Source organism: Pelodiscus sinensis, chromosome 1 (genome assembly GCF_052426305.1).
Source record: "Pelodiscus sinensis isolate ZL-2025 chromosome 1, ASM5242630v1, whole genome shotgun sequence".
In the NCBI taxonomy this organism is placed as follows: domain Eukaryota; kingdom Metazoa; phylum Chordata; order Testudines; family Trionychidae; genus Pelodiscus; species Pelodiscus sinensis.
Window position 1 is genome coordinate 84563528 of NC_143052.1, and position 16936 is coordinate 84580463.

A 16936-nucleotide genomic window follows, 5' to 3' on the forward strand; every position below is an offset into this window, starting at 1 on the left:
AGATAAATGCTCCTTTATTGAAATTATACATTTTTAATGAAAAAGTGGGAGTATCAATTTTTTTCTTCAGAAAACAATATTAGGAATAGCAAAAGAGGTGCATGTTAAGCACAAAGTACTTTTCTACTCTCAAGAGATGCATATGTTGTTTATTTTAATTCAAATATGTCAGTGAAGTCTTGTTCTCCCTTCGGCATTCCAGGTATAGAAAATTGTCTTATCGAAGCTAAATAGGAATTAAACTAGTAACAGAATGGATTCATTATATTATGAGCAAGAGAGCAAAGTTCTTATTAGTAATGTAATGACTTTGTGTGTGTGTGGGTGGGTGGGGATATAAAAGTCTCTTCTGAATAGATACATATTCCATTTATTGCTTCTCCTCTAGGTACCAGATGAATAGACTGGTAGATATTTAGAACTTCTGTCAGGTTTTAGTCTATGAGCTAGTTAATCACATGCCTTTAGTTGCCAAAAAAGAGCATTTATCCTGCAGGAAGAATGGTTGAAAGACTATTGTTGCATTATTAATAAAAACAGAGACAACACAGAATCCTTGATGCCTCAGGATGATGAGGTGAAACTCTGTAATGTCCCTTAGGAAACCATTTTATTTTATTTATTTTTTTCAGCTAGTTTTGCATTTCCTTATTTCCACAAGCAACTATAATACTTTCAAGAATGGAATATGAAATGCATACAGCAGCTCTGCAGTGATAAATCATTGGAAGTGTTCTATGTCATATGAATGCATTATCTCATTCAGATATTTCTATTTTATATTACATCTGCATAGGCTTACTCTGCAGCTTTGACTAGTAGTGCACAGAGCATAATTATGCACACAATGTTCTGTGTCATGTAAGTGGAAAAACAGTGCAGGATATAATTTTAGAGGAAACATCAAGTAAGATTAGCATGATTTGTGTGAAAAAAATCATGTCTAATCAATAGCTATAGACAGGAGAACGGATAATGGATTAAATATGAAACTGATAAATATATATACTGACCACCTAACAATGACATGTGTGGAGGTCTTTGAAAATTAATATCAAAACTTGATCTAATGGTACTAGATGATAATGTCATGCTATCTATTTATTTAATTTGCATTTAATGCTATAACGGCCAAGCCTGAGAATAAAGGCCAGCAACTTTGTCCAGTAATATTTAAGAACAGGCAATGGAGCAAGGAGACCTATATGAGAGTGAAATATAAAGAGAGTGGGAGTCCCTAGGCCTCAATGTTTTTGTCCTTCTCGCTCTCTCTTTCAAAAGCCATCTATTTTCCCTGACATGTCTCTCAAATGAAACTGATTATTTTAAACTCTATTGCCTTGCTTTGTATTTACTGTTTAACATTACATAGCATTAATACTGTTCAGAAATATTTACATGGTAAATCTTCATATTGTTACTGTTTTGTTTTCTAATAATAATAGAATGTCGTTCATTAACATTTACAGGCCATAATCATAATGTCTTAGATACTTAGGTAAAAGGTGCACTTTAGGAAAAATATATATCTTGTATTCAGGGTAATCATGTTATATTGAAATGAATCACAAAATTGTTTTTAAATGAAATTTTTAAGTCATTTGGGAAACCTAGGGGGCTTTCAGGAAGGGCCTTAAATTTAAACATTTAATTACAATGATACTGGTAATCAAGATATTGAGGCACATCATTCATTGTAGGAACAACATAACTTAGAAAGGGTCCAGTACAATAGGTGAAATTTGGGAGTGTTGTTAGGATGAATACATTAATATCATGGAATATAATATATAATGTACTAGTTTTTCTTTTTTAGAAACTAAATATGTAAAACTTTTATTTACTTCAGATTAAATGTTATGATCTAATTTACTTTTCACTTTTTTGCTGTTTGTTTTGATACTTTAATCTGTAGGAGAATGAAAAATATTTTTATTCAGTTTCACTAATATAATTTTACTATTTTTTTTCAGAGCATATATTGCAAGAGAATGTCCAAATCCAAATAAAAACCTCTTTTCAATTATTTTAAAAAATAACATTCTTATTAATATTAATTTTCTAATTTTTGAAAGGTTAAACTTTGTCTCTTAACTATTTTGCAGTGTCCTTTTAAATGTCTCGGTTGTCAAAGACAAAGTCTTTGTGTGATCATTTTAAGCTTGCAGGGTAGTCTCAGAGGGGTAGTCGTGTTAGTCTGTAACTTTAAAAACAATTAATAGTCCTGTAGCACCTTAGGGTACATCTACACTACAACGTTAATTCGAACTAACTTAGTTTGAATTAGTTAATTCGAACTAAGCTAATTCGAACTAACGGATCCAGACTAAAAAACTAGTTCGAATTAGCGTTTTGCTAATTTGAACTAGCATGTCCACATTAAGTGGACCCTGAACCAGGCTTAAGGATGGCCAGAAGCAGTGCTGGCATGGCATCAGAGGAGGACTTAGAGCGTGGAGATGCTGTCTCAGGCTAGCCGAGGGCTGTGCTTAAAGGGTCCCGACCCCCACCCCAGACAGACAGTTCTCAGGGGTGTCCCGCTTGCAAAGCAGTCCTGGCTTGAATTGCCCGGAGTACCCACACTGGGCACATCACAGCACTCGGCCATCAGCCCGGCTGCACTTGCCGCAGGCTGCCATCTGGGGAGAGGAGGCAATTGGGGGGCTGCAGGAGAGCTTCCACCCCCAGAAGCCCGCAGAGCCAGCCCAGTCCTCCCCATCGGGGGCGCGTACCCCATTCCTCCCTCACCTCCTTCCACTTACCCTTCCCTAGCCCCTCTTCTTGATGTACAAAATAAAGGACAATTGTGTTCAAAAATGGAATCTGTCTTTATTGAACAAAACTGGGGGAGACTGGGAAAAGGAGGTGGGAGAGGGGAAGAGAGAGGGTGGGAGAGGGGAGGGCAACTAAAATGATCAGGGGTTGGGAACAGGTCCCATATGAAGAGAGGCTAAAGAGACTAGGACTTTTCAGCTTAGAAAAGAGGAGACGGAGGGGGGACAGAATAGCGGTCTCTAAAAGCAGGAGTTGGGTGGAGAGGGTGCATAAAGAAAAGTTCTTCATTAGTTCCCATAAAGAAGGACTAGAGGACACCAAAGGAAAGGAATGGGTAGCAGGCTTCAAACTAATAACAGAAAGTTCTTTTTCACAAAGCAAAGAGTCAACCTGTGGAACTCCTTGCTGCAGGAGGCTGTGAAGGCTACAACTAGAACAGAGTTTAAAGAGACGTGAGATCAAGTCATGGAGGTTGGGTCCATGGAGTGCTGTTAGCCAGGAGGTAGAAGTGGTGTCCCTGCCCCTGGTTTGTAGAAGGCTGGAGAGGGATGGCACGAGACAAATGGCTTGGTCACTGTCTTCGGTCCATCCCCTCCAGGGTCTCTAGGGTTGGCTGCTGTCGGCAGACAGGCTACTGGGCTAGATGGACCTTTGGTCTGACCCAGGACAGCCATTGTAAGCTCAGGGCTCAGGGTCGGGGGTCTCAGTGGACCACCTTGATTTTCATGCACACCTGCTCCTGGGTGGCCAGGCTGGCAGCTCTCCTGCCCTAGCCGGCCACTTTCCTGTGCCTAGTGCGGAGGTCGTGGACGAGGTCCATGATGTCCGCACTAGCCCAGGCGGGTGCCCGCCTCTTGCGGTCCCGGGCAAGCTCCCGGGAGCCGCCAGCCTGGTCCTGGGAAGAGGGGGAGGACTGGGGGCATCAGGTGGGTGGCTTGATCTGTGCCAGGTGCAGGGTCTGCTGGCTGGGTGCTGGCAGGCTTGCACCTGGCACGCGCACCGTAGCCAGCCCGTGCCCCTTTAAGGGGTCCGGGACCGGGAGGGGGGCAGATGAGTTTCCCTGGTGTTGGCCAGAGTCGCCACCAGGGAAACCTGGGGAGGGCTAGCCTCCCACTAGTTGAATTAAGGGGCTACACACCCCTTACTTCGAACTAGCTAGTTCGAACTAGGCTTAATCCTCGTAAAATGAGGTTTTCCTAGTTCGAACTAAGCGCTCCGCTAGTTCGAATTAAATTCGAACTAGCGGAGCGCTAGTGTAGTGCCTATTAAAGTTAGTTCAAACTAACGTCCGTTAGTTCGAACTAACTTTGTAGTGTAGACATACCCTTAGAGACTAATAAAATATATATATAGTATCATGAGCTTTCGTGGGCAAAACCTATGTCCTCAGATGAGTGGAGACCAAACTACATACATATTTTTCGTCTAGCAGCACCTTAAAGACTAACAAAACATGTAGATGGTGTCATGAGCTTTCGTGGGTACAACCCACTTCTAAAGCTCATGATACCATCTACATATTTTGTTAGTCTTTAAGGTACTGCTAGACTGTTCATTGTGCAAGTTTTTTCAAGTTACAGATTAACTTGGCTTATATATATATTTGTTAGTCTCTAGAGGTATGTCTACACTGCATGGCTATTTCAGGATACTGGAGTATCCTGAAATAACTACCCTACGTCTACACAAAGCCGCATATTATTTTGAAATATTTTTTTAAATAACGGGCATGCTATTTCGGCATCCCGGTAACTTTCATTTGATGAGGATTAAGGGATGTCTCAAAAATATCATGTTATTTCAAAATCTGGTGCTGTGTAGACGCACCAAATTTCAAAATAAGCTATTTCAAAATAGATTTGAAATAAGATATGCAATTTGCCTAGCACAAATTGCGTATCTTATTTCGAGTTAAGGGTGCCGTGTAGACACACTCTAAGGAACTACAGGACTACTTGTTATTTTCATTGGTGTAGGGTAAAATGTTTAAAAGGGAGTTAGGTTATGGCTTCAGTGCACAATTAGCCCTGATGATTGGCACCTGACTGTGAACACCTGAATTAACTTAGCTTGGTACAAGTGACGCTGCAGCAAATTCTTGCATGAATTACTGTGTTCTCATTGTTCCTGAGAGAGCTTGTATGTACAGAGCATATCCTATAGTCCTTTGTGTTGAGATGCTATAAGATTCTTTCTGAGTCAATTGTGGGAGATCTTGGTGGGAACTGTGGGAAGACAGTGGAGGATTGTCAGGACTCAAGTGATGATGCCTGCATTCTCACTTCAAAATGAACCTTGGTTCTGTTTTAACCTGTAGCTTCAGCTAGATAAGCTAATCCAGGTTTACAGTACCTCCAGACCTGTGCCAGAGGTTTTTCTAAGAGGTTTTAAGCTAAAATGCAGGTAAGAGCCCAGATACCTTTAGTTGCTTAAGGTATGTCTGCACTGCAATTAAACACCTGTGGCTGGCCCATTCTGGCTGATTCGGAGGTTGGGGTAAGGGTCTGTTTACGTGTGGTATGTGGGTTAAAGCCTGGCCTATGGGACACCAAAGGGACAGGTCCAAGAGTTGAGACTCCTGTGTGAGCCCAAACATCTACCACACAATTAAATAACCTTTACCCTGAACCCTGCGAGCTCAAGTCAGCTGCATGTATATAACTGCACTGTAAACATATCTTTAGGGGCCACACAAGTTTCACTGGCAGTCAATGAAACAGTCTCCTAAGTGCCTTGGTTTCTTCGGAAAAAGGGACTTTGGCTCCTAAGTCAATTAAGCACTTCTGAAAATTTTACCCCATAGTTCTCTGTTACAAAATCAGTTAAAACTTTATTCATTTGAAATGCAATTTGATAGAAAATATTCTGGTATTATTTAGAGTAATTGAATTTAATTTTATTTAATCAAGTCAGGAGATGAAGAAATTGAGTTGTAATGTGATACCAAAGTTGAACAAAGTGTCAAAAGATAAATCATGATATCCTACTTTTAAACTTCAGTAATATATGTAGTCATTGGAAAGGCAGCTCCAGGAATCCCAAACTAAGGCGTGAAGGAAGGGGAATGGTTTTTTTGACCACCAATGTTGTCCTTTCCCTTGTCCTTTCCCTTTTTTGTTGTTGTTTGTTGTTTCTGAGTGTCTGCCCACTCTTCTCTCAGTACCTGTATATCTTAGACTAATAAGAAGCTGGTGAAAATATTCTTGAGGGGACTGGGCTGAATCTACCCTTCACTCACCCTGCTTCAGCCTGTTGATTTTTAGATTGTCCCAGATTTTGAGGAGTCCACCTCAGCATCACTTGATGCACATGTTGTGCTGGAAGGCAGGGCCCTCCATCTGTGATGTCCTAGTCTTCCGTCTTCCTGGGCCTGAGGTTCTGTCCGATATGGTGCTCCAGGATCTCTCCCTTTGCCATTGGACTTTTCCCCTCCCATCACCTTAGGATTCCCCCTACCCCCAGGACTTTTGCTTGATCCCAGGAAACCTTCTTGGGAATTGCCACTCAGAGCCAGGACCCAACATTTCTCTCCAAATGTCAAAATCTTGCTTCACCTGCTGGAAAATGGAATCCAGCATGGAGGCAGGGCCTTTCCTTCTGTGTCACACCTCCCACTCCCATCCAGGCTCTGGTACAATGCACTGCAGTTTTCAGATACCTAAAAGGAGGAGGGAGAAAAATTGTTCTTCTTGACCTCTGATGATAGGACAAGAAGCAATGGGCTTAAACTGCAGCAAGGAAGGTTAGGTTGGACATTAGGACAGTGACAAGAAGTTTAACACTGGAATAAATTGCCTAGGAAGATTGTGGAAACTCCATCTTTGGAGATATTTAAGAGCAGGTTAGATAAACATCTAGCAGAGATTTTCTAGGTGGTGCTTGGTCCTGCCATGAGGGCAGGGACTTAATGACCTCTCAGGGTCCCTTCCACTTCTAGTATTCTATGATTCTGTGATTCTATGATAATAACACCTTAATATGGGACAGTTCCTCAGATTTGTCACTTAAAAAGAATGGCTCAGATTTGGGAATCTTATGACCTCAGCCATGAAGATCAATGCAAAGAATTCATTTAGTTTCTCCACAGTGCTCCTTTAGCATCTTGATCATCCAGCGGCCCCTCTGTTTGTTTAGCAGGCTTTTTGATTCTGGTGTACTTAAAAAGTAATACCACATGTTTTTTTGAGTTTTTGGCCACCTGTTCTTCAGATTCCTTTTTGGCCTCCCTAATTATATTTTTATGCTTCATTTGACAGAATTTATGCTCCTTTCTATTTTGCTCAATATGATTTAACTTCCACTTTTTAAACAATGCCTTTTATCTCTTACTGCTTCTTTTACTTGGTTTGTAAGCAACGGTGGTACTTTCTAATTTCCTGACCATGTTTTATAATTTAGTTTAAACAGTATGGCTGTGTCTACATTGGCACCCCTTTCCGGAAAAGGGATGCTAATGAGACCAGTGGGAATTGCAAATGCCGCGGGGGATTTAAATATCCCCCGCGGCATTTGCATGAACATGGCTGCCGTTTTTTTCCGGCTCGGGGTTTTGCCGGAGAAAAGGGCCAGTCTAGACGGGATCTTGTGGAAAAGAAGCCCTTTTCCGGAAGATCCCTTATTCCTACTTGATATTTAAATCCCCCGCGGCATTTGCAATTCCGACTGGTCTCATTAGCATCCCTTTTCCGGAAAGGGGTGCCAATGTAGACACAGCCCCAGTGTTTGGGTTGAACCTCTGCTATGGTGTCAGATGAGACTGATACACTTTAGTGTCATCACTATAGTGATAACTCTGCAGCCCATACCTCCTCATATACCCCCTCAACAGAGGGACAAGTTGAAACACTGTGGAAATCCAGGTGATAGTTTCCTTAAAGATGAAGAGCAATTGCACAGGAGCACTTTCTGGGAAAACTCTTCCAGGAAGAAACAGTGCCGCTCCAGAGCAGTTGTGTTCACACTTGGTACACTCATGTGGGTTGTCAGAACATTGTGATCAGTGCTATGTGTTCAGCTGATAAATCTAAAAATAGTGGTTGTGTAAGGCACAGGTGGGGAGCCATTGGCCTACGGGCTGCACATGCTTCATCAGGGTTAGCTGCTGGCAGGCCAGCAGATGGTTTGTTTGCTTGTTGGATGTCTGCAGCTTCAAGTGGCCACGGTTTGCTGTTTCCAGCCACTTAGAACTGGGGGGGAACAGTGTGGGCCAGAAATGGTGAACAGAGCCACTGCAGACACTTACGTAAACAGTCTGGCAACCTGCCAGCAGCTAACCCTGATGAACTGTATGTGTCTCATGGACTGGAGGTTCCCCACTCTGGGTGTAAGGCATCTAAATGCTCTTGACTTATCTCACTACAGTTTTTCTACAGTCTTAAACAAAAATAGAAGATTAGGTAATGGATGATTGTTGGCCAGATGATCTACATCAAGTGATGATTTCCCGAACAAAGGTCATGCAGCAACTGCTTTAAGAAAAGATGACACCCTATTCTTCCTTCGGGAGGAATTGATAAACTTGACTAGTAATGGGACAAGTTATTTCTTTAGTAGCTTTCAGGTACTAGGGATGGCACTGGTTGCAAAGGGAGGTGCAGAATGGAAAATTTGTGGCAATGTCCCATTGAACATCACCGATCACAATTCAAGCAGACAGGATTTACCATTAGTCTATTTCTGCATGGAGGAAACAACTAGCTTGACTTATAGCCACTTTTTTATTTCTAAAGTATTTTGAAATTTTCTCACAATGGGTGAATAAAAACTAGCAACCAAACAAAAGGTGATTTGGATTAACCAAGCATCACTACTTTTCAAAATAAATGTATTGACTGAGACAGATTGAGGACAGATTTTTTTCTGATTACATATGTTCCATAGTCATTGTAACTACCATTTAAAAAAAAACACTTTGGAAAAAGTAAATGATCAGCTCTCTCCATTCTGTTGCATGATAAGCCTGCAGCTTGAAGACCAAATCTTGAACATGAAAGGCTTGCATGGTCAGCATTCAGATCTGTCTTAATTCATTAGTAGGTCATGCAGTCAAATGTAAACCCGTGGGTACTTGCTGAAGATATTTTCCATACTTGCAGCTATTTGTTTGTGTTATTACAGGTGGAATCAAATGTGCTGACCATCTCCAGATGAAGAGCTTTTAATTATCTTGGGAAAACAAAGTCTCCATTGCACCTTCAATTCCCTGTGGATAGCTGAGGATTGCTGTCATTTTGAAAGCAGTGTTCCAGTTGGAGGTGTGTGTGGGTGTTGAACTATATGCTATAATAGGTTAATGTTCTAGTTTGAGAATCTTTTCTTATCTGCTCCCTCAAATATTTTGGTTTATGTACATTCTGTTATTATTCTTGGCCAAGTCTCCCAAATTTTGTGGTTACATGTAAGAGCAAATCTACAGGACTTCCTGTTAATGTTTGATGGAAATTATTTGGCACTAAAGTAAATAAGAGTATATCCTTTTATTTAGCTGACTTGCCATGCCTGATATATTTATATGTATGCTTCTCTTTATTTTAATGGTCCTGGCTTGGCCACCTGTGACTTCTTATCTATTCAGGTTTTCTTCCCCCAACTCTCCTATATGCAGTCTGTGGAAGAGATTTCAGCATTCATGGGAATATGAAACTGCCTAGGAAAATTAGGGTCTTTCCAGTTTAGAGAACTTGGAGACTGTCCTTCATACATTTTAGTCTCCTCTTAGGAATATTTTATCTTTAGACAAGGAAAGGTTATTTGTTTATTTTGTTCCTCAAAACTTATATTTTGACAAGAATCATAATTGCTCTCATGCCTTCTCATAGTTCATAAATCAATATTTTCCAGTGACTTACTTTATGCTCAGTCTCATACACACACACACACACACACTCTTTATAACCCAAATGTAATCCACATAAATGCACACAGACACCATATCTATTTTGTTAGTTTCTTTATTTGTTTATTATATTAATTATGCTCAGGGGATAGAAAGCTCTTTACCTCTTAGGCTATGTCAACACTATAGAGTTTTTCTGGCATACTGGAGGTAGGGACAGCATATGGAGACCCCCTGCTCTGACTTTCTCAGGGGCTGCAGAGACATGCCAGCCATGTCCAGAAGCACAATTACCATAGGGATAATTATTCCAGATAAGACAGGTTCAGCATTTTAGAAGGTATCCTGGAAAAAATCTGCCGCATCCAGGGAACGCATCTGCTCTTTTAAAAAAATTTTTTCGGAAAAGCAGACACTTTTTCGGCATCCCTGTAAACCTCATTTTACGAGGAAGAAGGGATATTCCGAAAGCTTTTTTTTCCCAACATTTGGCCCAGTGTAAACGAGCCAAATGTCGGAAAAGCATCTTCCGAAAAAAGAAGTGTCAAAAGCTACGCAAATTGCGGTTCTCAATTTGCATAGCTTTTTCTGGAAGAACAGTGTAGTGTACATATAGCTTCACTCCTAAAGGAGCTAAGCTCAGGAGGAACAATTCTAACCTCTTGTTCATAGATAGCTACATCTTTATATTTGGATTTCCAATGACAAAACATAAGGTTGTGCCACATTCAAGATGGCATTTTTCATTCAGTTAAGTAAATTAAAATGAATTATTTTGTTGCTGTGACTGCCTAATAGTATTTTTCTGCATTTGCTTTTTCTAATTGGGATTATTGTGCAAGGATTTCTCTCAATTGTTCTTTTCTTTGAATGTGTATGATGATAACTTGGTATTATGTTCAATTTTATTGTTATTGTAATCTAAATTAAATGTCGAGGCCACCATCAGTCTCAGACTGACAGAACATGGACTTTATCATAATCTATTTCCTATTCAAGTACAAATTTTAATATCTAAATAATAATATAAATACTGGCTTGAAATCTAGGTAGGATCATACACAATTCTACCAGTCTGGTCCTCCATGAGTGCTCTCTTTTGCTGTGGAATGCTCATGGTGCCTCTAAGCACAGATTTGTTCCTTGTTCTTCTTCAAGTGAGGAGCCAAATATAATCTTAAAAAATAGCCCGAGGGGCTAGACAATATCTCCTATATCTGCATGAAGTTGTGGACTGTGCTATTTTGTATACATGCCTGGTCAAGAGTCCATAGTTAGGCTTGCAGCAGAGATTTCAGTTTAACAGGAAAGATTTGGGGATTTCTGATGAATGTTTGGGAATGGGAATAAAACATAAATAACGTAATTTGGAAGGGGTTTAATTTTCCATATATATATAATATGTAGGTCTGGTTTGATTAATTCTGTTATTTATTTAGTACAGTGAGAACAGTATTTCTACCAAGAACAGTATCTCCTGTAAAGCGGGAGGCCTGGCATTTAAAAGCTTTGTTCAAATATGTTTATATACTGCTATTATTTTGTGGTGTTGGTGGTACTTAAGTTTAATTTTTGAGGCAACCATGGACAAAGATAGGGCACTCTTTCTTTCCTCCTCATTTGGTACTTGCGTAGAGTGACCTACCAGATTGTAAGATGTATATCGTCAGAATGAGCAACATTTTAATCACTGGAGCACTGTGTGAAGTGAAGCAAATGACAAAATGAAATCACACAAATGGTAGCTGCTGCTGTTATAGTCTGGTGAATCGAGTATCCATGATTTCAATGGCAGCCTCATGATTTCAATGGCAACTTTGCCCAAACTCAGAACTAACTAAGCACTCAAAAGGGCCAAAGTACTGTAGGAACTTCCTTCTATCATATGCTAAGTACGCAAGATCCAAAAGTAGTGGTCCAGTGAAATGATAACTTCAGAGAAGCAAAATTAGAGAGAAATAACTTTCCCATAAAAGGGCATTTTCAGAAAACTTTTAAAAAGAAATGTGAGAATTTTTTTTTAATTCTCAGACATTTCTATTCACGTTTATGAAGTAAACTAAAGTTCTGCATTATTAAATTATTATTAAGCTTTATTAAATCATTTTCCTTGTCCTTGCTGAGCATATTCAGGCATTTTCAATCACCATGCCATTTAGACCTGACATGACCTGACTTGAGTTAGATGATATAGTGAAAAACATGTCTGTGATCAATCTACCGTGTAACTCCCGTTACTGCTGATATGGGAGGATCAGCATCAGTGCTGGAGCAATAGTGGAAGAATTTTGGACAATACTCAATTCATAAGTAGCCACTGTACTACGTACCTCCTGTACCTTAGTTGTGTACACACCATAATTCTCATAAGCCTCAGCTATGGTAATAATTAACTTAAAGTTTGATTGTAAGTTTGGCTTTCTCTGCTCTTTTCAGTTTAGTGAGAACCTGTGTTGTTCTTACAAAAAAGACCAGCAATAGCACTGACTGGGTTGAATAAAGTCAGGATTTTTTTGATGTATTGGAAGAAATAGATTTGCCATATAATTTTTCTCCAACACTTTTAATACAGAAGTCGCTGCAAATTTCCCCTTGTTACTGCTTGTCAGCCGACGGTCAGGGCAGTGTGTGTGTGTGTATGTTTCCGAGAAAAGGTTTAACGTCCGTGTCTTTACTGCTAGGACCGGGGTCTCGTCGCAGAGGGTGGCCAGCAGGCCAACAGATGCCCCGTTATATAGGAAGAGCTTATTACACCTTAGATTTTAGCTGCTAGAACACAGTGGTTCCTTCGCAGTGTTCAGCCTAGGAAAGGCTGAAAAGGTGCCCCAACGGATCTTGTCACCTGGGAGTGACACAGATCCAAACGCCCAAGCTCTCCCTATGTCTGTCCCTTTATGACCGGCTGAAGTTCTTTTAAATTGTGCTTGGTTCTATTACAGCAACTGAAGGAGTCAGGTTAAAGCTTAAACAGTTACAGGTTTATTAAAGAAGCTTATAAATCATATGGTTACAATGGCTTTTGCTCTATTTCTTAAATGCTAGCAAATATATATATATATATAGGTCTTAAAAATGATTACAGGAAAAAGGTAAAGATAGAAAATAGAAATAATGGTACCAAGTGACAGCTTAATCTTTAAAGAGCTCTAAGTCTATGTGTATATATACTTAAACAAAGGACCACATCCAGGTACAATTTTTACCCCTTTCTGTGCCTCTCGACTCCAGCGTGTCAGGCCAGGGCCGGATTCTCAATTCCTAGGAAAGACGAATACGAGGTGGGCGTCCCCTCTGGAACCTCGGGAGATCAAACACCAAACCCGACCAGCAGATAGATGGTAGATTGACACTCAGAGAAAATGCGCTGCTGGACCCATCTTTATAGCCCTGGGGGCCTGTATCCTCTTTCTTATCTAAGAGGCCAAATTCTACTGGTCCGTTTTGTGGCACCAGTTCTTACAAGCAAGTTTCAAGTTAATTTACACTTGCAAGAGAGATAACTAAATTGTGAATATTAGACATTTTTTTACTGGGCGAGAGATTCCTCCCCCCACGGACGGATGTGTGTTCGTATCAATATAGGTTAAGTCAAGGACACTCCTTGGCAGCCTCTTGGTCAGCAATTGGCGTATCTCTGTTATAGCCATTCACGGTCACAGCAGCCTGGGCCTTCTGCTCTGTGTGCCCTGTATGCTCCAGGCAAGCAAAAATGGATGTTACAAGGGGGGGTTCCTGTCTGGCTACACTGCTGCATCTTTAATAACATGATTAATAATAATAATTGGCCTAGTAATAGCACCTCAACTCCATCTTTTGTTCTTATTTTTCCTTTATTATTACTTCTTTCTGTTCTACTTCCATTGTATTGGCAACTCTATAGACATTTGTGTGTGTAATGGTCCATTCAGTACAAGGGACTGTACTAAACAAGCTAAACAAGAAATCATGTAAAAAACAGCCAAATGTATGGCATTTCAAACTTTATAGCGCAGCATGTTTACATTAGACTTTAAAGTAAAGTTTTCCTTTTTTTTTAACTGTTTCCATTCACCTTTTTAAAAAAGTCACCATACATCTGTCCGTTATTATTCATAGACTTTAGAACAAGAAAAAAAAATAGATCATCTAATCTGACCTTCTGTATAATACAAGCCATAATATTTCACCTATATTGTCCTATCCTAAGCTGAATAATTTGTTTGACTAAACCACATTTTCTAGGAAAAATCTCAAACTTGATTTGGATACATCAAGGATGGGAGTTAATTCCAATTGATAATTATTTCACTGTTAAAAATTCAGTTCCTTATTTCTAATTAGAATGTATATGGTTTCAATTTCCATCCTTGGTTCTTATGATGTGCTTTTTCACTAGGTTAAAGAGTCTTTTTTAATATCTGGCATTTTTTTCCCCTGGGGGGTACTTGCACACTTTAATAACTGAGCCTTCTTTTTTCTAAGCTAAACAAACTGAGCTCCTTAATTCTCCCACTGTGAGGTATTTCTTCCAGCCTTCAAATGATTATGCTTTTTTTCTCAATTCTCTTCAGTTTTTTGAAACCCTTTTTAAAATGTAGACATCAGCACCGGACATATTATTCTAACATGTCTCAACAATACTGCAGACAGTGGTAAATTCACCTTATTTTTCCTACTCCCCTATTTATATAGCCAAGGTTAGCATTAACTCTTTTTGTCACAACATCACAGTGGGAGCTCTTATTCAGTTGTTTGTTCACTATAAGTCCTAAATCTTTTTCAGAGTCACTACTTTACAAGCTATGCAAAATATTATGTCCCTTTGTTTTCAGTTTTACCACCTTCCGTTTTCTCCTTTTTTCCATTCTTTCCTCACATTTACAACATCTCGTCCCTTTCTTTGTAATTTCTCTGTTATCTCAAACTCCAGGTTTTGGATGCAAGTTTTCTGTGTTGAGGTGATGGACTGGGCTTTTCTCTACTACAACCACTTAGCTACATTTAGCAGAATATTGATTTTCAGCTTGTGCTGTAAAAGTCAATATTTTAGTAGACAGAGCAAAGCAGAATCATTATTACATGGGTCAGTCAGTCACATTACATATATGACTTCACTGCCATGTAAGGCATAGATAATTGGCCTTCACCATATATTCCAATCCTCTCCTTGTCTGTTCTCTTCACACTCCACAGAGTTCCTGGCCCTGACCAGCTGCTCTTGGCATAGTTAGCTCATCTCTCTTAATAATCATTTGTTCATCCAGACCAGCTTCCATAAGTGGCCTCTGTGATTTAGCTTTTTGCATATAATAATATAATTTAGGTTCTTCCTCCCCAACCTGGCCCATATATATTTCTTGCACTTGCCTGCATACTGCTACATCTATGGATCAGCTTATGACAGCACAGATTCTGGGCTCCTACTGCTCACTTGCTCTGACAGGCAGAATGATGACCAGTCACCATCCCGCATTTCCTCACCCTGTAGAGCTCCTTCCTGACACTTTCACAGTTTGATTTCATCTTCACTCTGAGTAATACACAAAGAGGTAACCTCCATCACCTCAGCTGGCTGTCATTTGAGCTCTTCTTAGGAGGTGTTGCTAGGAAACAAGAAAAAAATCCTTATCTATGCCTTTAATCCATGGGTATAAGCATCTTTTGATCTCCCTATGAGTAACATCCACTACCACAGTGAAGCAAGCCAGCAGCAGAGAGCCATTTCTGGGGCAAGGGGCAGACAGACCTTTTAGGAGTGGCCTGGCTGATGGCAGAGATAGCAGGGGTATCATTATCCCAGGCTGATCTAAGGTGCCCCCTTAAAAACAGTGGTGGTGTTGCAGGGAAGTCTTTCCTTGATTTTTCCCTTGGCCAGGGCATCAACATGTCCAAACTAACTGTTACATGATGAAAAGCACCCTCTTTTGAGGGGTTTCATTTCTTAACAGAAAAGCCAAGGCAGAACATACAAATAATGTTCACTCTTGCATCTTTAGCTGCCTCATTGTTTGTCCACTTGAACTGAGTCTAGTGTTTACTTCTATCCAGATTGTTCATTAGGGGTGCTCTCAGGTCCTGTCTCTCCCCTGGTATTAGACCTCTTGCTTCTTATGGAAGCAGTTCAGGGGTTCAGGCAGGTGTATTCATTACAACTCTTCTAGGGACAATGGGTTTTCTTTGCCAGTCTGGGCTTCTGGCCAGTGTCTGAGAGACCGCTGGCTCAGACTGTGCCCTCTTGGAAGCCTGCCTTATGCAGCCCTCCATCTAAGAGGCTCCCTTCTCTCAGAGTACTTTGACAGTCTCTCTATTCTAGTGACTTCCCTAGAAATCTCACCCTTCAGATTCCCTGCTCGGCCCTCTGATTTGGGCATCTCTTGGGATTTCATTTCCCCAGAAGGCCCTTGTTTTGTTTGGGGGTCCTTGCGTGTCCTTCACTGAGCTTGGGTAAACTTTATTAAGTCCAGGAGCTCATTTACTGATCAGCCTCTGGGGCAGTCAGCTATCTTCAGGTGAGATTTTCACATAGCAGTCACAGGCAGACTGAGCCCTGACTCCCCATAAAGGTCAACTGCTCCATAACGGAATGTGTGCCTGTGTTTGGGGGGAGTTAAATGTTATTCTTTTTAAAAACTATATGTAAATTTTTAAACACAGGTTTAATATAGCAAAATAATGTAATTAGCAGCTTATTAGGGCAGTCGTATCAAAGTGGTCATGAGAGGTAAGTATAGTATACCAAGATTCCATCGCAACATAGTACATAGCTGTTGGCATCCTTCTCTTCTTTAGAATAAATAAAATAAACCTGTAGTGTGCAAGTGAAGGACATATGTCAATGTAACGACTGTTTTTTACATTAAGGGAATTCAATAATGTGCTACAATTTTATAACACATTTCTGCCTGTGTAGATCGTAGCTCATTTACACATTTATATATGTGCTCTCACTGTACTGTTTCATGAAACAATTTTTGGAAACTATTCCAGATAAATTACTTTAACAAACATTTTATTATGTCGTCTATATTTTTCTATTCCAAGACAAACATGTGCATGCACACAACCCATACAGAGCAGCAAAAACCAACAACAAACCCCTAACCTTCAAAATGGCATTAAGGTTGAGTGCATGTGTCAATAATAAAAGGGGAAAACATTGCATTGATAGTATAATTATCTCAAAGTCAAGCATTTACAAGCCCAAGAAATTCAGAATTAAGGTTATACTTACAAAAAATCCAGACACAATAGAAAGGGAGAACCAAACCACCCCACAAAACGTAACTCTGCTCTACAGTGATTCTATGCAATTATCATATAATTATTATTAAGACATTCAGTGGTTGT

The 16936-nt window shown here is 40.1% G+C and overlaps 1 long non-coding RNA gene across 1 annotated transcript in view; it reads left to right on the plus strand.

The window, feature by feature from the left end:
* Nucleotides 1-16936, plus strand: part of LOC102452623 (uncharacterized) — a 74739-nt gene that overhangs the window by 25900 nt on the left and 31903 nt on the right. The window contains exon 3 of the long non-coding RNA XR_016350251.1: nt 8893-9029. This is a non-coding gene — a long non-coding RNA (uncharacterized LOC102452623). The remainder of the gene's footprint in view (nt 1-8892; nt 9030-16936) is intronic.